We start from the raw sequence: 22497 nt of genomic DNA on the forward strand, positions 1-22497 counted from the left end.
CTCGCGGAACGGCAGACCGGAAGGACACGCGTCGGCAGTTGGTACCTACCTAATTTCATAACTGAAGTTTTTCGTTCGTGATTGTGTAAAAGAAAAGTGGTTTCTGGTGAACTTGTGTTTCATTTCAGGTTAGTGAACTGTATTGAGGAGGTTTTACTTAACTGATAATTGGATAACACGAAGGAAGTACAGGCCTCATTCGACTTTGGCAAACATTCAGTTTGGCAGTATTCGATTTTGGCAACAAAATTTTGTATTTTTGATATTGTTTATAAACCGCGTTAAACTCATTTTCCGCTAAAAAAAATTGCTTAAATATCAAATCCAGCGTAAAATAACCGCATAAAAAGAATTTTTCATGAAAAATGCTTATATTTCAAAATCCGTCACAGTGTCCAGTGTCACAACAAGTGAAGAAATGTGAAATATCATGGAAAAATCGGTTTTGGAGTGATCCTATAGCCTTTACGTATACTTAGTTATACGCGAAAGGCAAAACAAGGACCATTCTATTTTTGTAACATTTGATTTTTGCTACATGAATGTACCGAACGTGTTGCCAAAATAGAATGGAATCAAAATTCATACCAACAAAAACGGATATTTTTGACCAGAAACATTTTTATTACCTATCATCAGAGCCGTAGCGAGGATGTGTCTTGTGCACTTCTGGATTTTCGTATCTGTCCGATATCTATCCGTAGTCGTGGGAGGTCGCGTACACGGTGGTTGTTTGCAGTTAATGTTGTAAAAACATCCAGAACGGGGTGGAAGATAATTAAAAATGCTTTACTTAAATTGTTTAAAGTTCTTATCACATGATTCATTCCATCTCATACTGTTCATATTAACTGGTTCTTGCACTAAAATGAGAAGAACCGACGTACTTTAAATTACATCACGAAGAAGGGGGACTCAGATGGTTAGGTCAAGAAAATGTATCTCCAAAATGGATCGGTCGATGGTCGGAATTGCTATCGGATCTATTCAGATCAAGGAAACCCCAACTTTAGGATGGGTCTGTCAATAGTTTGAAGGCACTGTAGTACTTTTTTGGGTCAATAAACTTTTGATGAATTTTCTGTTGAACTTCTAAAAGTAATCAGAAATAATTTCAAAAGTATGTTTATCATAATAAATATTGTGTTAAAGGGAAGTAAGAAAATTAAATGCATAAGGATTGGCATCAATTTATTCCTTATGATGATATTTTTTATCATGAATGGCGAAATCTGAAGAGGCTTTTAGATAGTTTTGGTGGAGCGATATTGAAAAATTTACAATTAAAATTCGATAGGGGGAGACCCCTCCGTGCCGGACACATAAGCTATTTAACGGAACACTCTCTAATTATTCGGATTATGTTTTCCATATACACGAAATATGAGCATTGATGATCCATATAAACTATATTTGCTCGTTTGAACACGTTTTTCGACGATGTGTGTTGGTGTAAAATTTCATGGTTCAGAAAAGTGTCCCCAAGTGAATTGCCTACCAGATAGACCTGTGCGCCGATCTACTTTGAATATTGTACGGTGTTAAGTATTCCTCCAGGACTACCATAAAATGATTCACCCAGGTTTCCTTTAAAAAAAATCAAAAATTTCTTTACGAACTCCTCCAGTGATTTCTCCAGGAAATTCAAGACTTCAAAGCAAGGCCTTGCAGAAGGTGACTGAATTCAATTCATGATGTGGTGTAAGTTTTTTTAGTACTTTAGTATGTCTAAGAACATCATCGTGTGAGTTTCATGAAACAGAAATGCGAAAATGGTGAATCACACAAACACAACATCGATGGTTACACGATCGGAAACCCCTTTCCTACGTCTAACTGTTCTTGCACTTTTATGAACACTAAAGCTGCGATACGGCAATTTTCAAATGGAAGCTGTAACGCAAACAAAAGAGATCTAATGAGATAATTCCAGCAGAACATACTTGAGAATCCTACGGGAATTTGCAGGAACTGATAAATGAAATTTTCTGGGAGATTCCCGTCCATTTATTCCTCAGAGCTTCTGGAGAAGGAAATACCTGAAACTCCTGACGGAAGAACTTCTCCTAATTTCTGGAGGAATGATTTCTCAAAAATCAAGCAATAGAAATTGCCCTGGGCACTTCTCCAGAATTCCTGAATGAGTATTCCGGAGAATTTATGTGGAAGACATTCTTGAAGGATTAATTTCCCAAAACTTCTGAAGAAGAATTTCTCCTGAAATCTTGAAGTATGAATATTCCGTAATCCCTGTATAACGAGATCCCAGAAGTCCCGAAGAAGAATTTTACCAAAAGATTTCCAGAGAATTCGAGAAAAAGAAGGAAAGGTTTGATGGAGGAGGGTAGGCTGCTGCTGCTCAGAACTCTTGAGTAAGGAATACCCCAGAATATCTGGAGAAGTAAGAACCCAGAATGCTTGTAAAATCAGTTTCCCAGAATTCTTGGAGCAGAAATTTCCTAGAATTTCGTAAGAAGAACTTGCTCAAACTTCCTTAAAGCTGCTGGGAAGGAATTCCCCAGACTTACCTGAGAAGGAACAACTCTGTAGATAGAATAGAATGTATAGAATAGCTCATATTACAGCTGATATTTGCTGTACCGTGAAAGCTTCGACTAGTTGTGGACCAGATGGAATTCCTGCGTATGTCTTGAAGAATTGTTCTAATAGTCTATCCGTACCTCTAGCCAGTCTCTTCAACGTATCGCTTCAAGTCGGAACGTTTCCGGAGCAATGGAAGAAATCTTACCTATTCCCGGTCTTTAAAAAAGGAAATAAGCGTGATGTCAGCAATTACCGTGGTATATCCGCACTTTGCGCCACCTCAAAGCTGTTTGAGAAAGTAGTCTATAAGTTCTTATTTCACAATTGTTAAGATTTCATCTCCGAGCATCAACACGGTTTTATGCCAAGGCGTTCAACGAATACAAATCTGACTCTCTACACGTCATTCATCGCCCAATCTTTGCAGAAAAGATATCAACTTGACTCTATCTACACTGATTTTTGGGCTGCTTTTGATAAGATCAATCACAGGATTACAATTGCCAAGTTTGAACGCCTAGGTTTTTCCGGACCCTTTCTGTTATGGCTTGAATCCTATCTAACTGCTCGGGAAATGGCCATCATAATTGGAGACTCTTTGGTGTTACGTCAGGTGTGCCACAAGGTAGTCACTTAGGACCTCTGATATTTCTAGTATATCTGAATGATGTGAATCTTGTGCTCGAATCCTTCAAGCTTTTTTGTCGATGATTTCAAATTATACTGGACTATTAATGATGATCAGGATGCTCTGTTTCTACAACGTCAACTCGACATTTTCGTCAAATGGTGCGAGATCAATTGCATGGTCCTCAACGCCAATAAATGCTCTGTAATTTCATTTTCCCGCAAGCGCTCTACTATTGACTTTTGTTACAAAATCGAATCTACAGCTATTAGACGAGAATCTGTTGTTAAGGATCTAGGCGTTTTATTAGACTCTAAGCTGACTTTCAAAGACCACATCGCCTTTATCACATCGAAAGCGTCGAAAACACTTGGATTTATTTTCCGCATTGCGAAGCACTTCGATAACATTCAATGTCTAAAATCGCTCTACTGCGCGTTAGTGAGGTCATTACTAGAATATTCATTAGTTGTATGGGCTCCTTTCTACCAAAACAGCACAATACGAATCGAAGCAATTCAGCAAAAAAATCGTTCGTTTTGCTCTACGCCGTCTTCCTTGGAATGATCCAAATAACTTACCAAGTTATGAAGCACGCTGCCAACTTATTGGTTTAGATCTGTTAAGTGAGCGTCGTGACGTTTCCAAGGCGCTTTTCATTGCAGATCTCCTGCAATCTAGAATTGATTGCCCGGCCTTGCTCTCTCAATTGAACTTTAACATCCCCTTTCGTCCACTTCGGTCAACACCTTTCATTTTTTTGAGAGGTGCTCGCGCAAAATGAGCCATTCACTAGTATGTGTCGTATCTTCAATCGCTGCTCCACCGCATTTGATTTTCTCACCTTTCACGGGGTGTTCTTCGGAAACGGTTTTCTACACTCCTCTCAGCTTCCAACAGTATCACACATTAGCATAGGCCATTAGGATATATTCTATAATATTAAGTAATTTAAGTCAAACAATGTATCATTTGGAATTATTGTATTTCTGTTGATATGAAAAGATGAGGAGGTTTTGCGCCCATTTGAGAAAGATTCCATGGTTCTGCTCAAATGGGCTTTTCCCTGCTCCAAATAAACAAATAAACAGCTTCCCAGAATTCCTGTACAAGGAATTTCGCAGAATTCGAGGAAAATGAAGTCCACAAAATTCTTAAAGGAGCAATTCCCTAATATTCATAGAGTGATAATTCTCCAGAATTCTTGGAAGAATCATTCCTCAGAAATTATTTAGAAAGTATCGCTGGTAGCAGAGCTACCAAAAATTAATTTTCCAGAATTCCTGGAGAAGAAATTTTCCACGAAGGGTTACCTAAAAATACCGTAATTCACCATCTTATGGCACATTAACACATTATATCAAAATGTCTGTCGTCAGTAATAAAGTCAGACTTCTTAAAAAAGATAGCATATCCGGTAAATTAGTGGCGTGTGGGAGGGGGCTGCTGAATTGAGTTCGATTAAGCAACTAAGATGCTAAGGGGCTTTCCTTAGCCGTTTGCTAAGATGTGCAGCTACAAAGAAAGGCCTGCTTTTGGTGACAATTCTGATCTGAGGTATAGGCCTTGAGCTCCTTGAGAGCTGCTAGGCTTTTTAGGTCAATTAGGCATGCTAATTGAATCATTTGTTTGAGAAACGGGATATATCTATTTTACACAATTTCGAGAAAACAACAAAAAACTGGCATCGATTCTTTCGATTTCTTCGATACAGATTGAATTGGATGAGCGTTCAACAACTTTTTCATTCCAGTTCATACAATAAATTCTCTGGAGTTTAGGTCTTAAGGTCACTCCTGACAGAATCCAAGCTTCAAAGTGCTCGCGTTTTCGGGGGCAAAACACTCGATACGGAGGCGGCGGACAACTGTCATTTTTGTTGATTCAGCTTTGATTCAGCATGCGTGAAAAAATAAAAATGACAGTTGTGCGTTGCTTCCGTATCGAGTGGTGTGCCCCCGAAAACGCGAGCACCTCGAAACCTGGACTCTGTCAGGAGTGACCTTAAGGTTTGCACGTGTTCCCAAATAACCGTTACTTTTTTCCAGGTATTCCGAAAATGGCCTTTAAGTCTTTCCAAAAATGTTTCATGCCCTATGGGATCCATATAACCAAATTGGAGTTCTTGGATGCTTTGGAGTGACACCCCAAGCAGCACAAGTTGTTTCACTATTGAACATTTCACTGTTTCAGCGCAAGAGGTTTTACTGCAATCCTCGATTGCATCGATTGCAGTAAAATTGCATTAATGTTGCAAAATACTACCTCGAAAAAAAAAAATTAAATGAAAATATAAAACTGGATTTGATTTATGGATCTTATGATTGATAGTCCTTCACTCTATCACAGCACCATTCAACACTTCAAAGGAACTGCATGTTGACTCACCATAAAAACCATACGATTGTGAAGTTTTGTACTCGGGTTTCTTGTTACTTGATTGCACCATCACAGGAAAAAAATGTGAGTTGTCAAAACGTTGAAGGATGCTAAATTAAACATGAAGACACACTCAACTTATCTGCAACTTAATTTAAACAAACAATAAAATTTTTAAAGACGCATTTACCCTAAATAGCAGCACACATGTTCCATTTAGCTTACTGCAACTCAAATATGACCAGATTTAGTCTCAAACAAGTTGCTGAAAATATTTTTGTCTGACTTGTGCTGCTCGGGTAAGTTACATGGTAAAAAATCAGAAGGGTTATATACAAGATACGACCGCCCGACGTAAACTACGTAAAACAGATCATAAGATAAAGCTATGTCCATTTAGAATCCAGAATAATAAAATTATCTGTATCTCGGTAACGGATTGACGTACAAATAAGGTTAATACATCAAAACAAGGGTAATTCACTGTACTTTAAGGAAAAAATATTGATAGAAATAATTTCTTCTTGTTTTTAGTGAAAATTCGCACTTTCTTCATTTTTCCTCTCATTAAAAGTTGCACACCTCCGGAGTCAACTTCCTTTGCACATTTGTTCCACATTTTGGTCATCTGAGTCGCGAACCGAGCTGTTTTTCCACTTTTCCTGAGCTTCCACTTCATTACTACCTAAAATGTCTCGATGGGCCGGAGCTGTGGGCAGTTGCGTGGATTTATGTTTTTATCGATGAAATCTTCGTTATTATCGCGGTACCACTGGATGACTTCCCGGCTGTAGTGGCAAGTCGCCAAACCTGGCCAAAACTTCACGGGACCTTTATGGGCTTTGTGGAAGGTAGACCGCGGTTTTTGAGACATTCCTCCTTGTACAGCTTCGAGTCCATCGTCTTCTTCGTCATAAACACTTAGGTCTTTGCTCCACAGCTGCATATCCTTTGCCAAAATCGTCTGTTTTTTTTGCAAGTTTGTCCAAAAAGCAAACTTAAACTTCTCAGGAACTACTCATATTGCTGTCGCCATGTAGAATTTTTGGCTAGGAAGTTGCCCGAAATCCTTTTTGACGTAGGTTCCATCGTCGATAAGCACACCCAAAATAATTGTCACGTTGTAGCTACGTGAAAACATACGTGGATTTTTTCCACAGCATTTTTCACGTAACAATTAAGTGATTCAAAGGTGCAGGAACTCAGTTCCACTCAATCGAATGTCACCAGTATCCCACATGAAGGTTACGTGACTGCTTCATGACCTTCAAGGTTTTATTTGAAATGGATTTATTTATTTATTTTATTTTTCGTTTGAAGAAATAAGAAACAAAAATAGAATTCGTTTTCAGTTTGTATTTAAGGAAAAAATTTAATTTTTTCAACATGTATAGTAAAATGAGATGTATAGTGAAAAAACTCGGTCGAATATTCCCGTGTGGTAGATTTCTTTTGCTGACCGGGGAACGGATCCGAAAGCGGGGGAAGTACCTGAGAACTTGGGCAGTTTATATGGCGGATTTGCACATGATCCGATAATTTTGCTGCAAAAGCATATGAAAGCATCATTACACAACGGATATATAATAAGAAAATAGTACTAACCTTATGAGGAACTGATTTCGCGAAATGAACATTTAGGAATATTATTTTGTACACAACACTGACTTGCAAATGCTGTAATGGTCGATTCTGACAGCTGAGTGAGTTCCCAGCCAATGTTATAAAGACATGAAATTCACGTAAATCGTACCGTTTATTTTGGCGAATTTCAAGAAATTGTATTTAATGTTCACTATATACCATTACGTTTTACATGTGTCAGGTGAAATTAATGGTGTCAATAAAATCTAGTGGTTACGTGATTTTTCACGTGTAGTTGACGGGTTTATTATTCTGAGTGCAGGATTATCAACGTGGGTGTGTAGATTTTTTTCTCTCCTTTCGGCTTCCATCTGGAATAATTTTTGACTCGCTGCACGAAACATCGTGAAATTTATACCACAGTAAGTGGGCGCCTAGGTAGACAAACCACTGTAAAAGAATTCTTGTAGCGGTCACTTTCCGTCCGCTGCAATACAATAAATGATTCCGGATTTTAAATGGACATAGCTTTAATTATTTTGGTCAGAGCCTAGAGTGATTGAAATTTGCGCACCCTTATGCTTGAACGATAACATTTGCTGTTTTGGTGAACCTCCTAAATTTTCAACTGAATTGGTTATAATTTAACTGAGTACGAGCAGTTGGAAGTTTGTATGGAAATTACTATAGAAATCGCCCCGTATGTGAGAGATCGTTTCATGAGGCGGATCATTAACTATTTAGGGAGAAATTTCTCACCGCCGGACACCTGCCAATACCGGACACTTCTTAAAACGACACTACTTGCAAAGGTCCGTCCAAGGTCCTCCGAGGTCCCGGCAAGGAAAATCAGATCTTCATGTGATAAACTTTGTACAAAATTTGAAGTTGAATAAAAATTCTTCACACCTGTTTTGTTACAATTGTTTCTTCTTGCTGAGAAAGCCTCAGAAATTAGCAGAAACAAAAATTGAAGAGATCTTTGAAAAAGGTGGGAATTTGGATTAGGATTTAAAATATTTAGCTGAAGAGTCAAATAAGCTCCACTAACAATGTTTAATATTTACAACTTAAAGCACGTGAATAATATTACTATTCTGAATGATGTCTTTATTCATGTAACAGGAACTTAATCACATTTTAACATGATGCAATAGCGTCCGGTACTAGAAGACATTTATCTAAATCGTAAAATTTTTCACCAAAATTCATCGTCGAAAAACGTGTTCAAGTGATCAAATTCAAAGTTTGTATGAATCATCAATGGTCAATGGTCATATTTTCTGTTTCTTTCTTCTATCTATTCTTCCTTTGAGGCATTATAACTCACGAAGAGGATGACCGATTTGCGAGATTTCCTCACTAATCGATTCGTATTGGGATCAGCTGTGTTTCTATATGCAAAAGGTTAGTACATTTTAAAGGAAAAGTTGGGAAAATTGTCAAAATACAATAGCGAGTTTGGAGAAAACCTAATGCGATCGCTCGAAAAATGATCTAGAGTGCGGCGTCGCAATCAACGCAGAAAATGACATTTCGAACGTTAAACGTAAAAACCCGAACAATGCAGGGTACGTTCTGCTAGTATGGTATAAAAGGAAACATAATCCGGATAGTTAAAGTTTTTTTTGTTAAATGGCTTATGTGTCAGGCACTGGAGGATTTCCCCCTAAATATAATAGACCCGAAGATTTCGTAGAATATTTCTAAATCTGTAAGGCGATTGTTGTTGCAAACCGATCGGATTTTGGTAAGCAAAGTTATAAAGAAAATAAAAATGCTCATTATTGATATGTTATTCTTTTACGTGCTCAATTGAATTTCCCACGATTTAGTATTTCCTTTATATTTTTTCTTGCAAGCAGCGAACTGTTTTGCAATAAAGACGGTTTATTCACTTGCTAAGTTTCCTATGTTGCCGACGTACTAATAAATTTTTAGATAATAATGACCAACGTTGCAAAACGGTTTTCCGAAAAATTTACTGTTTTCATAGTAATTCTCATAAAAACTTCGAACCACGCGTGCGTGCTTAGTCAAATTACAACCATTGGGATGTTGGATATATGGGGTCGGGAGGTAGCGAGGTTTGTTTTGTTAAAAGTTTTGCCGCGTGTAATGTGTAGTTTTTCCGCAAATCATGTTTGATCGCACACCAATTCATTTATGTTTCCAACAAAATTGACGTAACTTACTACAGTCAAACCTCCATGAGTCGATGTTCTACGACTCGATATCGACTCATGGAAGCAAATTATTCCATATTAAAATTTTTTTCTGGGTTACTATGATGGTCCCTTCAAACAGCTTCCCAATGACTTTATATTCCTCATCTCGATATTTCCATAAGTTGATGGTCCCTTCAATATCGACTCATGGAGGTTTGACTGTATATATGAAAATGGTTGGATATGACAATTTAAAATTTCCATTTAAAAACCCCAAATTTATTATTCCGCAGTGGTGATGATGCCTTTCTACGATTGTTATTCGTCTTAGAGTGATCAATGCATCTCATAGTTATTTGCCTATTAAATGGCGATTAAATGTTTTTGAAGTGCTATTTTAAAGGGATGCTGCCTAAATAGTAGGATACACGCTAACTTTCACCTACTCAGTAACTGAGTAAAATTGCATTGCTCTCTCTTTCTATCCCACAGAAATTTTACTCAATATCCGTCAAAAAAAGTTGATAATCAATTTTAATATTCACCTCTTGCTAACATGAACATGTCCAGCATCTGTAGCACTTTTTCATAAAAAACCCAGATTAATCCACCTAGCGGTGATGGTGCCTTTCTCGTTCGTTCAAAAGGTTTGGAAAAATCTAAAATAACACCAATATGTGGATTGGTCTTATTTTTCATATTTGTTTATGTACATAAAAAAAATGCTCGCCAAACGCAATTTGTTGCAAACAAATCGGATGAGCATAAGAGCAAAAAATGGCATTTTATTTTGGTTTTAAAATTAGTATTTTCGCCATAACTTTTGACCCAATTGTACGATCCGGCCAAGTTTCTATAGGAAACAATGGGACAAGATTCTGCGTCGAATGCAATCTGTTGCGAGCGAACTGAGAAGCACACATATTGCACATCAATCACAGTAACTTATATATGACCGGATTCAGTCACAATACACGGATACAAATTTCATCCATTTGCTTAAAAAATATGCATGTTTATTTCCAAAATGGTAATATGTTTGAATCAAACATATTTATTTTTAAAACCAAATTAAATTCCTGTTTGTTTTATATATACACTAGTGGACAGCCCCTCACTCGCTCTTGCAAAAGTAAACAAAAACTCGAGTTCGGATCGGATCCGATCGGAAGTCAGCAGAGGAGCAGGAGCAAAAGTAGAAGCATCGGAGACGAGCCAGCCTCGGGCTGAAAGTCTCCTTAATAAAGACACAAAAAAAAAAAAGTAGAAGCATTTGTTTTCTTGCTTCCAAATTGATGATAGGGATGTTTTTCAGGTACAGAAAGGTAATTAAATGAAATATGAACGTTTGGAATTGTGAAATCTGGTAGTCAAATGCTACCAGAATATGAAAATTGGTAGAATTGATAAGAAAATATTATGAGGGGTCGAACCAAAACAATAATATCCATGTTTGCTTCAAACATTTAGCTGGTTAAAACAACATGAAACATACATTTGATTCAATAAAAAGTTTTTGTTCGCTTCAAATGCAACAATATGTTTGTTCCAAACAGATTTATTTTTGATGCCAGAACAAACTGAATTTATGTTTGGATTTACCTAGAATATGTTTGTTTTTAACATAGTTTTTTCTGCGTGTATGGTTACTGCGAATCTATGACAAAAGGTCGAAAGACAAAAGGTCGAAAATACAAAAGGTCGAAAGGACAAAAGGTCGAAAAGACAAAACGGCGAAAGGGACAGAATGTCGAAAGGACAAAAGGTCGAAAAGGACCAATGTCGAAAAGAACAAAATGTCTAAAGGGACAAAAGGTCGATAAAAAACGAGTTGAGTGTATTCTAAAGGAATTTGTTAAATGCATTTATTTTCATGCAGAAATACCACACTTATCTCATCAATCAAAGTTGAAGAATGAGCAATTTTCAAAGAAGGAGTAATTACTATGAACCAATATTATGAATAGCTAGATAGTTCTGTTAGAAATGAATAAAACTTGTATTGCGCGAGACAGAGTTGTCCTATACAGTTGGCAAAAAAAAATGCCCTTTTATTTTTCACTATTTTTACAATTGAATAAAAATCGTTGAATGAGTGCAAATAATAGATGGAGATCTAGATTTTCTAAATGTCACTTCAATCTGTCTAAATAGTGTACGCCGTAGCCACGCAAGTGCGCGCATTAAAAATACACCGGTGTGTAAAGGCTCCTCAAAGTCTAAGCGATTTCATCCCCAAGACGGCGACAGCTTGTTGCGGCGATTATATCGTTGGGTGGATGCTGGCAATGCTCGATTTACGCATCCATACCAACAGAATCGCAGTCGCCAGGCAATAGAACCTTAATACACGCCGATGTGTTTGATGTGCGGCGTGCGCCATTTTGAGAGAACGAAGTGATATTTAGAAAACTCAAACATCCATCTGTACATATTGAATGAGTTTTATGTATTTGTTAAAATTGTGAAAATATAAAAGCAGAGTTTTACCAATTGTGTAAGGCAACTCTGGTGCGCAATTGATTCTCTCCGTTTCAGTTTCTTGTCTATTTCGACCTTTTGTGACTTTTGACCTTTAGATCTTATTGATCTTTTATTATTTTCGGCCTTTTGTTCCATTCGACGTTTTGTCCCTTTCGGCCTTTTGTCCCATTCGACGTTTTGTCCTTTCGACCTTTTGTCCTTTTCGGCCTTTTGTCCTTTTCGACCATTTGTCCCTTCAACATTTTGTCTTTCGATGTTTTGTCTTCCGACCTTTTGTGCTTTCGGCCTTTTGTCTTTCGACCTTTTGTCCCTAACCCGGTTACTGCAACCAGATTTGTTGAACTTGTGTTGCTTGGGGAATAGATGAAGTCTAAGCGCTAAAAAAGTGAGCTAGACTTTTTTGAACTCTTTTTCACAATAAATAGTAATTTTACCATAACTTCTAAGCCCATAGTCCAATCTGGCGAATTTTCAATAAGAAGCAATGAGACATTCTGCGTCGAATGCAATTCAATGCAAGCAAATCGGTTGAGGAAAAGTGCCTGAAAAATAAGTAACCTTTTTTTAGCGATTTTTCCATAAAAAATGGTATAATTTTCGATCCCATAGTCCGATAAGGCCAATTTCAATAGGAAACAACGGGACAGGATTATTCGTCGAATGCAACTTGTTGTGAGTAAATCGATTGAGGATAAGTGCCCGGAAAATGAGTGACATTTTTTACGCGATTTTTTCGTATGAATTTGTATTTTGGCCATAACTTCTGATCCCATAGTTCGATCTGGACAATTTCAAAAAGGAAATAATGGGACAGGATTCTGCGTCGAATGCAATTTGTTGCGAGTAAATCGGTTGAGGCTAAGTGCCCGAAAAATGAGTGACATTTTTTACGCGATTTTTTCGTATGAATTTGTATTTTGGCCATAACTTCTGATCCCATTGTTCGATCTGGCCAATTTCAAATAGGAAATAATGGGACAGGATTCTGCATTGAATGCAACTTGTTGTGAGCAAATCGGTTGAGGATAAGTTCCCGAAAAATGAGTGACATTTTTTACGTGATTGTTTCGTATGAATTTGTATTTTGGCCATAACTTCTGATCCCATAGTCCGATCTGACCAATTTCAAATAGAAAACAATGAGACAGGATTATGCATCGAATGCAACTTGTTGCGAGCAAATCGGTTGAGGATAAGTGCCCGGAAAATGAGTGACATTTTTTACGCGATTTTTTCGTATGAATTTGTATTTTGGCCATAACTTTCGATCCCATAGTTCGATCTGGCCAATTTCAAATAGGAAATATTGAAAAAGGATTCTGCGTCGAATGCAATTTGTTGCGAGCAAATTGTTTGAGGCTAAGTGCCCGAAAAATGAGTGACATTTTTTACGCGATTTTTTCGTATGAATTTGTATTTTGGCCATAACTTCTGATCCCATTGTTCGATATGGCCAATTTCAAATAGGAAACAATGGGACAGGATTCTGCATAGAATGCAACTTGTTGCGAGCAAATCGGTTGAGAATAAGTTCCCGAAAAATGAGTGACATTTTTTACGCGATTGTTTCGTATGATTTTGTATTTTGGCCATAACTTCTGATCCCATAGTTCGATCTGGCCAATTTCAAACAGGAAACAATAAGACAGGATTTTGAATCGAATGCAATTTGTTGCGAGCAAATCGGTTGAGAATAATTTCCCGAAAAATGAGTGACATTTTTTACTTGATTTTTTCGTATGAATTGGTATTTTGGCCATAACTTCTGATCCCATAGTCCGATCTGACCAATTTCAAATAGGAAACAACGGGACAGGATTCTACGTCGAATGCAACTTGTTGAGAGCAAATCGGTTGAGGATAAATGCCCGAAAAATGAGTGACATTTTTTACGCGTTTTTTTCGTATGAATTGGTATTTTGGCCATAACTTCTGATCCCATAGTCCGATCTGACCATTTTCAAATAGGAAACAATGGGACAGGATTCTGCATCGAATGCAATTTGTTGCGAGCAAATCGGTTGAGGATAAGTTCCCGAAAAATGAGTGACATTTTTTACGCGATTTTTTCGTATGAATTTGTATTTTGGCCATAACTTCTGATCCCATAGTCCGATCTGGCCAATTTCAAATAGGAAATAATGGGACAGGATTCTGCGTCGAATGCAACTTGTTGCAAGCAAATCGGTTGAGGATAAGTGCCCGGAAAATGAGTGACATTTTTTACGCGATTTTTTCGTATGAATTTGTATTTTGGCCATAACTTCTGATCCCATAGTCCGATCTGGCCAATTTCAAATAGGAAACAATGGGACAGGATTCTGCGTCGAATGCAACTTGTTGCGAGCAAATCGGTTGAGGATAAGTGCCCGAAAATGAGTGACATTTTTTACGCGATTTTTTCGTATGAATTTGTATTTTGGCCATAACTTCTGATCCCATAGTCCGATCTAATCAATTTCAAATAGAAAACAATGGGACAGGATTATGCGTCGAATGCAACTTGTTGCGAGCAAATCGGTTGAGGATAAGTGCCCGGAAAATGAGTGACATTTTTTACGCGATTTTTTCGTATGAATTTGTATTTTGGCCATAACTTTCGATACCATAGTTCGATCTGGCCAATTTCAAATAGGAAATAATGGAAAAGGATTCTGCGTCGAATGCAATTTGTTGCGAGCAAATCGGTTGAGGATAAGTTCCTTAAAAATGAGTGACATTTTTTACGCGATTTTTTCGTATGAAATTGTATTTTGGCCATAACTTCTGATCCCATAGTCCGATCTGGCCAATTTCAAATAGGAAACAACGGGACAGGATTCTACGTCGAATGCAACTTGTTGTGAGCAAATCGATTGAGGATAAATGCCCGAAAAATGAGTGACATTTTTTACGCATTTTTTTCGTATGAATTTGTATTTTGGCCATAACTTCTGATCCCATAGTTCGATGTGGCCAATTTCAAAAAGGAAACAATGGGACAGGATTCTGCATCAAATGCAACTTGTTGCGAGCAAATCGGTTGAGGATAAGTGCCCGGAAAATGAGTGACATTTTTTACGCGATTTTTTCGTATGAATTTGTATTTTGGCCATAACTTCTGATCCCATAGTCCGATCTGGCCAATTTCAAATAGGAAACAATGGGACAGGATTCTGCATCGAATGCAACTTGTTGCGAGCAAATCGGTTGAGGATAAGTGCCCGAAAAATGAGTGACATTTTTTGAGTAGTTTTGCGCACACACACACACACACACACATACACACACACACACACACACACACACACACACACACACAGACATCACCTCGATTCGTCGAACTGAGTCGATTGGTATATAACACTATGGGTCTCCGGGCCTTCTATAAAAAGTTTGTTTTTGGAGCGATCATATAGCCTTTACCGTATACTTAGTATACGAGAAAGGCAAAACTACTTTTTTGCTCCGACCGCGGTCACTGCTCTGGTTCTATTGTTGTACTTTTTGTGCGAATCACCGCACAAAAGTAGAGCGCAAGAACCAACTGCAGACGGCGCGGTCGTAACGAAACTGTGAAATTTTACTGAGTTTTTAAAGATTTGGAATTTTCAATGTTTAATAATCAGTAGTTCCAATGGGCTTAAAAAATTGCTGGAGAGTTACCGATTCGATTGGTAATAAAATCTCGAAAATCCATTGAAAGATAAAGGAGCTATTAGCGTTTGAAATCTATCCTAATTTTGTGACGGTCTCGAATTTGGAAATTTCCGTTTTACACCCTGTATCAGAGTCTTCCCCTTAGACGTAGTTTACGTCAAAACAAGAGGAAGGTGTAGTATATAAGATCAGGTCTATGAAATTTTGGAAATAAAATAATCACTTGTGTAATTAGCAATCATTCAATTTCGAATTAGAGTATATCTCTTTGTAGTATTTTTTTCAAGCGTGTAGCGCGCTACCTTAGACTTCAAGATATTTTGATTCTAGCCTCCAAGGGAAGAGTTCGGAATAAGAGTGGCAAAACAGAGTGAGATTCAGTTTGCTGAGTACAGTGAACGTTCGCTAATTGGGGTTTTTCTAGTTGGGGCGCTTTTTAGTTGGGGGTTCGCTAATTGGGGCGAAACCCAATTAAAAAGCGGTCAAACCTCAGAATGTGATGTCAAAAACGCGTTGACGTTCTGTTTCCGTGTTTGGCGGGATCGATATTTTCTGGCGCGTAAAATTTTCCTTTGTTCAACGCAAAAAGTAAACAACATTGACGCTTGTCAAAACGCCCCAATTAGCGAACGGCATTCGCTAGTTGGGGTGAGGTCGTGCCCCAATTAGCGAACGATCACTGTACTGTTAGGACGAACGGTCGAGACTAGATATCTCGTGCGGGTCACGACAGAAGGGCGAGTCAAAAACAAGGTTTCAAGACCGTCCTGCCAAAGCGCGGAAAAAATAGAAGGAAGCTGGAGACTTCAGATATTCGTTCTAACTCTAATATCGGAAATAATTCTTCTCCTATCGAACTGAGCAATCAGTTCGATTTGATTAATGATGAAATTGAGCAATGGTAAGCTTTACCCACATCGATGACATCGACGACAAATCGATAAAAATGCCATTATAGTGAATAAATGTCGGACCGACACTTACGCCATGATTCCTCTACCAGCGCAGCGCCATGCGATTATGTTTTTAAGAAAGTTTATCTCGGAAACGAAAATTCCATAGTGTGTGCGCAGAATTAGGAACAATATAGCAATTTTCAAATCGATCAATAATAGGGTAAATGTTCCCATATTAATAACAGCCCGTATATTAATCACAACCGTCGATAAACCAAATTAAAAATCAATTCAATTACAATTTCGCATATCGAATGTACACAATGATTAATGGAACACATTCTTCGATGTTTGGAATAATATTTAAGATTTTGTTTAGATAATATTTCAGTTCACAAGATTCAAATGATCAAGAACAAAATTGTAAAAGCCATTTATTTTCATTTTGATACCTCTGAACTGTTGGTTTGATGCACTGCTTGATTATTACTAGCAGATACATCTGTTTTACACGACATTGTTATCCACTCATTTTCTAACTAAAACATATGTATCCTTTTGAAATTCACATCACATTTTCACTGCCCTTCTACGCATAGTTGTCCCATGTTAGTTTTTGAGGATTTTGACTTTTCACCATAGAGCAGTCTATTTTGATGTATACTTTTAGAAAACTCTAACAGATTTCGAACTTTGTTCGGAAAATCATTGAAAACAACATCAAGTCTATTTGTCCCATTGCTTAATTTCTACGCATAATTGTCTCGCGCTGATTTGATTCATCATTATGGCGGATTCTGATATTTTATGAAGTAATACACATTGAAATAGCATTTTCTGTTTAAATTTTCCAATCTTAGCCAGTTCCACTGATTAATAGGGGGAAATTTGTACAATACTCATTTTATGCGACATAGTCACTTCAACCACGTGGATGGTTCACTTTCATAGATAAAGCATGTGGAGACATATGTCAATCGTAGTAGTCATTCACGAAATCATGCACTGAACGGGGCTGATATGCGTAGAAACCACAAAACAAGTGCTCTATTTCTCTGCATAACTGTCCCGCCAAACTATTTTCATGATCGTTGTCGCAAATTATATTTGTGGGTGAAAAATAAGAACGATTTTAATGAAATTAAGTCTTCTGAATGGTTCTGTGATGTAATAATCTTATATTTCATTCAGGTTATGCGTCAGCAATGAAAATTATGATTCAATTTCAAATGCCATTTTCTCATTTGTTGTTTTTTGAATTTGGTGCAAGCATGCGTAGAACGGCAGTTTACTATTAAGATGATTATATTTGAAAAACCAATGCGATTTCCAAAAGTTTGATATAGGTTTAATTCTAACAACGTCTCAATTATCCTTCACCGTAATCCAAACTGTTAACATGGCTGGCATTATCCTCAAGGGTTGCCGACTTATATTTTTATTTCAAAATGCTTGAATATACTTTCATTGTGAAATGATCACCATGATCGCAAAATAAATGCATATGATTTGACGCAAGTCATAGAGTAGAGTGGGGTAAGAGTACGTCTTTGATTTTTTTAAGTTATAAGAAAAGTTAAACTAGCACCACTGCATCAGTTCGATAGGTATTCTGACCAACTATTGTCATGTGTAATTGTGAACGATTTGAATAAACAACAAGGGAGATATGGAGTTAGTTAATTTTTTGGTCATTTTGCTAAAAATAATTGTGTTTCAGCAACCAGTATTCCATTACCATATATACGTTCGATCAGGTGAACATTATACCATTTCGATAACCTATTGTATAGAGTACTTTATGATGCAGTACATTAATTTAGTTGGTTTTCCAAGAAGTCATAAACATGAACTGAATAAACTTTAGGGCTGTGGAGTAAAAGTATGCAGGAACGGGTGGGGCAAGAGTACGCATGTGAACCTTTAAGTTCTGATATCAAACCCGTATCTCCGGCCGAAATAAGACTACTTCTAAAGCGTAAAGATTCACAACAATGAAAAAAGAGACATTAATCGAAAATTATCACAAGTTACAAGGATAAAATGAAGTAATTTGGTGTTAGAAAGGACTTAGCAAACAAAGCACTGAAGCGAAATAATGAAATTGTATTAGATATTGTTTTACACCTAAAAATAGTCCGAAAACACAATTTCATCAAAATATACACCCATAAATTACGCAACGCTGAGCTATGAGGAGATACGATGTATAACGATTCATACAATTTTAAAAAAGTGTAAGGTAGGGGGAGGGGTGATGAAATGGTCAAATTTTGCGATACGTAATTAGTGAACTTCGTGAACGCGATACTGCAGTTCCTCTCATTAATATTCCTGGCTGTATGGTGATTTCTAAAATAATACCATTGTCCCAAATACACTGGGGTCGTGACTTTTTGATGGATTTTTTTTAATTACGCTTTGTTTCTTCCCGCGGAATTTAAAATTCATGTCAATTCTGTAAAACATCCATCGATAATCATTTAGAAAATTTTGTATTTGGCTAAATCATAGGTCTGGCGTAAGTGTAAAGATGACCCTGCAGACGTTGTCCTGCACAGTAGGCGAGAATGCGTGTTGTGATTTACCTTTTAAAATTCCTATACAAATTCTAATTTCAATTTTTCATATTTTTTTCCAACTTTAGTCGAGATTTTTACATGAGAAAATATTCTGCAAATCCGTCGGACATGTTGATAAACAAACTTGCTGTACGAATGAAGAAAATCTATCAAGCCGTTTCTTAGTCATGCACAATAAAGACTAATACATTTTTATATATAAAATCAAGAAGAAGAAAAACATTTTCATACGGTACTTACGTCAAACTATGTCACATATATGTTGCAATGCAATCATTAGTGCATGAGTTATACTTTCCATTACCTAAATAAAATTCTGCCGCATTTTGCCCCTAAATGTATGCCGTTAATGTTAAAATGCTCATTTTTGAACCAAAAATCGTCAATAATTTTGTCAATATTGAAAATAAAACGAAACTGGCTTCGAAAGGTTCATGTTTTTTATCGCGATGGAGATCTTTGTAGAACATTTGAAAAATAAAAAAAAATATATTGTCGAAAGTATCGTGAAAAACCTGATTTTTGGTGGTCGTTCATAAATAACGACCCATATCTCAACTTCTATAGCAGATAGAAATAAAGTTTATATGTTTATATGTCGAAGCATCTGTTAACACTTTTTACAGATTATTATCTGACATAATCTCACAAGAAACTCCACTAAAACGAAAACGACGTCATAACAATAATCATAATCATAATCATAAATCAAGAATTTAAGAAATCGCAAGCAAAAGGCACACAAAATTTACAAAAGTCATAACAGTAATGAAAATTTAGCGAGAATACTTCCACCCTACATGCTCTGCGATCGCTACTGCTATGGCACAGCAGAGTGCGATTGATTCGCATTCTATACCAGCCCGCCCAGCCCGTTGCCGGGGGGCATGGAGTGCGATCCTTTCGTTTAATAAACAATGTGCACTCGCTTGACTGTGGATATACAACAGTAAAGCACATGTGGAGATTGGACAAATCAAGCATCCGAAAGATATTCAATTTGCAAAAAAAAGCTAACCGCGGTGGAGGTTGGTACTCGGATTCTGATGGCTTTTCCGCAAACGTGAAATTTAAGTGGCCTTGTTGTGTAGGGGTTATCACGCCTATCTAGAGAGTAGGAGGTTGAGGGTTCGAGTCCCTCCAAGACACGTGGATTCTTTTTCGCAAATTTCATATCAATTTGTCCATTTCGAAACATATGCTGTGCATATGCACAGCCAAGATATTTAACAAAAAAATGGTTCCATTGCCGCCAAGCCCATCGTCCCTTCGGTACAACCAGAAAGTAATGCTTCAAAGGGGGGTCAGTGCATAACGCACCCTCGAGGTTAGCTGCGTGTCCTTGCAGCATCGAACATCGTGACTCGCTTTTTTAGAAGAACACCATGGTATCGTGCCAGCGCATTGCCGGCTTTCCAGGTGGCCTTAAGGTAATTACCACGCCCTATGTCCTCGGAAGGTGGGAAGGGTCGACTTCGCGCCTGCTTCCCTCTGCACGACTGGTATCAAGAATGATGATGCCGCGTGCACCCCAAATTGATTTCTGCGATAGGGCCTATTCGCCAGCACACAGAGGGGGTTGCCGACGCGGTGCCTACGCCTGCCCCAGCCTTGACAAGGACCCCTTTCCGTCCTCGGGCTCGGAACCCGCCCGGTTGACCGACGCCGTGAAAGCGACGATACCATGTTGTTCTTCACGCGGCCTCTTGTTCGATAAAAGTATCTAGTTCGACCACAGGGCACCGGTATGACCCATGAAGCCGACTCCGAACCCTTGGACCACCTCTTATTTACGCCTGAACTAGCCATTCCTCGAGTCCACGCGCCACCTTCTGTGTAGCTCCGGGACGATTTAGACGATAGCCGATAAAACGGCGTTCCAGCCAACTTCATCTAGTAGTGTCCAGACCACATGTGGCAAGCATGTGGTCACGCATTGTGCGAAAACGCGGGCACACGAACAACACGTGTTCCGCCGTTTCCTCTAAACCTACGCACACCGGACACTCGGGCGAGGCCGAGTGTCCGAACCGGTGTAGGTACTGTCTGAAGCAACCATGGCCTGTAAGGACCTGGGTCAGGTGGAAAGTGATTTCCCCATGGCGCCTCTTGACCCACGTACCTATCTCCGGTATCAACCTATGTGCCCATCTACCCTTAGTGGAACTGTCCCACGCACGCTGCCATTTGACCATTGAGGCCAACCTGACAGTCCTACGGATGCCTCTCGTGCCGCACATTTCGAAGCACTCTATGTCTTCACCGATAACGATGTCAATAGGCATCATACCGGTGATGACGCAAAGTGCATCGTGCGACACGGTACGGTACGCGCTCGCAACTCTTAGGCACATGAGCCTATACGTACTTTCTAACTTCGTTCTGTAGCAGTTAATACGCAGGGCCGTGCCCCAAGCTGGCCCCCCATACCTCAGTATGGACAGAGCAACGCTAGCCAGAAGCTTGCGCTTGCTGGCATAAACCGCAGAGCTATTGGACATCATCCGGGACAATGCCGCTATAGCTGTGGAGGCACGCTTGCAGGCGTAATTGACGTGGCTACCAAAGGTGAGTTTATCGACGATCATTACCCCCAAGAGTTTGATGGAGCGTTCAGAGGTGACCGTGCAGTTGCCTGCCCTTATCACCGCTTGTTGCTCCGACTTTCGGTTGTTAACAACAACCACCTCAGTCTTGTGGTGAGCCAGTTCTAACTTCCTGGAACTCATCCACTCCTCCACAATTGCGATCGAGTTGGCTGCAGTCAACTCCACCTCTTCGATCGATTCGCCGTAGACCTCCAGCGTAATATCGTCAGCGAAGCCGACGATTGCCACGCCCACCGGGAACTTCAACCTCAAGACACCGTCGTACATGACGTTCCATAACACCGGACCCAGTATGGAACCTTGCGGAACCCCTGAGGTTATGTCAACGCACTTCCGACCTGCCTCCGTGTCGTATACCAGTACTCGATTCTGGAAGTAGCTTCCGAGAATCTTGTACAGGTACTCGGGAATTCCAAGACGCAGGAGCGCATCTGCAATAGCTGCCCAACTGGCACTATTGAAAGCATTCCTCACGTCGAGAGTCACTACTGCACAATAGCGAACTCCCCTCCTCTTAAGCTGGATAGCTATCTCCGCGGATTTGGTAACCGACAAGATAGCGTCTACGGTCGACTTACCCTTTCGGAAGCCAAACTGGTTACTCGATAGACCATCCGCACCCTCCGTGCGTATCAACAACCTGTTGAGGATGATCTTCTCGAGCACCTTTCCCGCCGTATCAAGCAGGCATATTGGTCTATATGCCGACGGATCCCCGGTGGTTTTCCCGCCTTTGGCAATAAGACCAAGCTCTGCCTTTTCCATGCTTCAGGGAAGACTCCCTCGTCCAGGCATCTCTGCATGACAGATCTGAACATCTCGGGAGCCTCGGCAATGGCCGCTTTGATGGCCAGGTTCGGAATACCATCCGGTCCTGGCGCCTTACCTACACTAAGGGACTGTGCAATCCCCGCAAGTTCCGCCACCGGTACTCTTCCCTCGTCGGCCACCCTGGCCCGTGGCAGCTGCACAAAGGGAGGCCAG

General features: G+C 39.0%; 1 protein-coding gene across 1 annotated transcript in view; it reads left to right on the plus strand.

The window, feature by feature from the left end:
- Window positions 1-22497, plus strand: part of LOC134219463 (nuclear receptor subfamily 2 group E member 1-like) — a 68437-nt gene continuing 45940 nt past the window's right edge. The window contains exon 1 of the mRNA XM_062698194.1: window positions 1-128. The gene's annotated coding sequence lies outside the window, so the exon portion shown is untranslated. The remainder of the gene's footprint in view (window positions 129-22497) is intronic.

This window comes from Armigeres subalbatus, chromosome 3 (genome assembly GCF_024139115.2).
Source record: "Armigeres subalbatus isolate Guangzhou_Male chromosome 3, GZ_Asu_2, whole genome shotgun sequence".
Lineage (NCBI taxonomy): Eukaryota > Metazoa > Arthropoda > Insecta > Diptera > Culicidae > Armigeres > Armigeres subalbatus.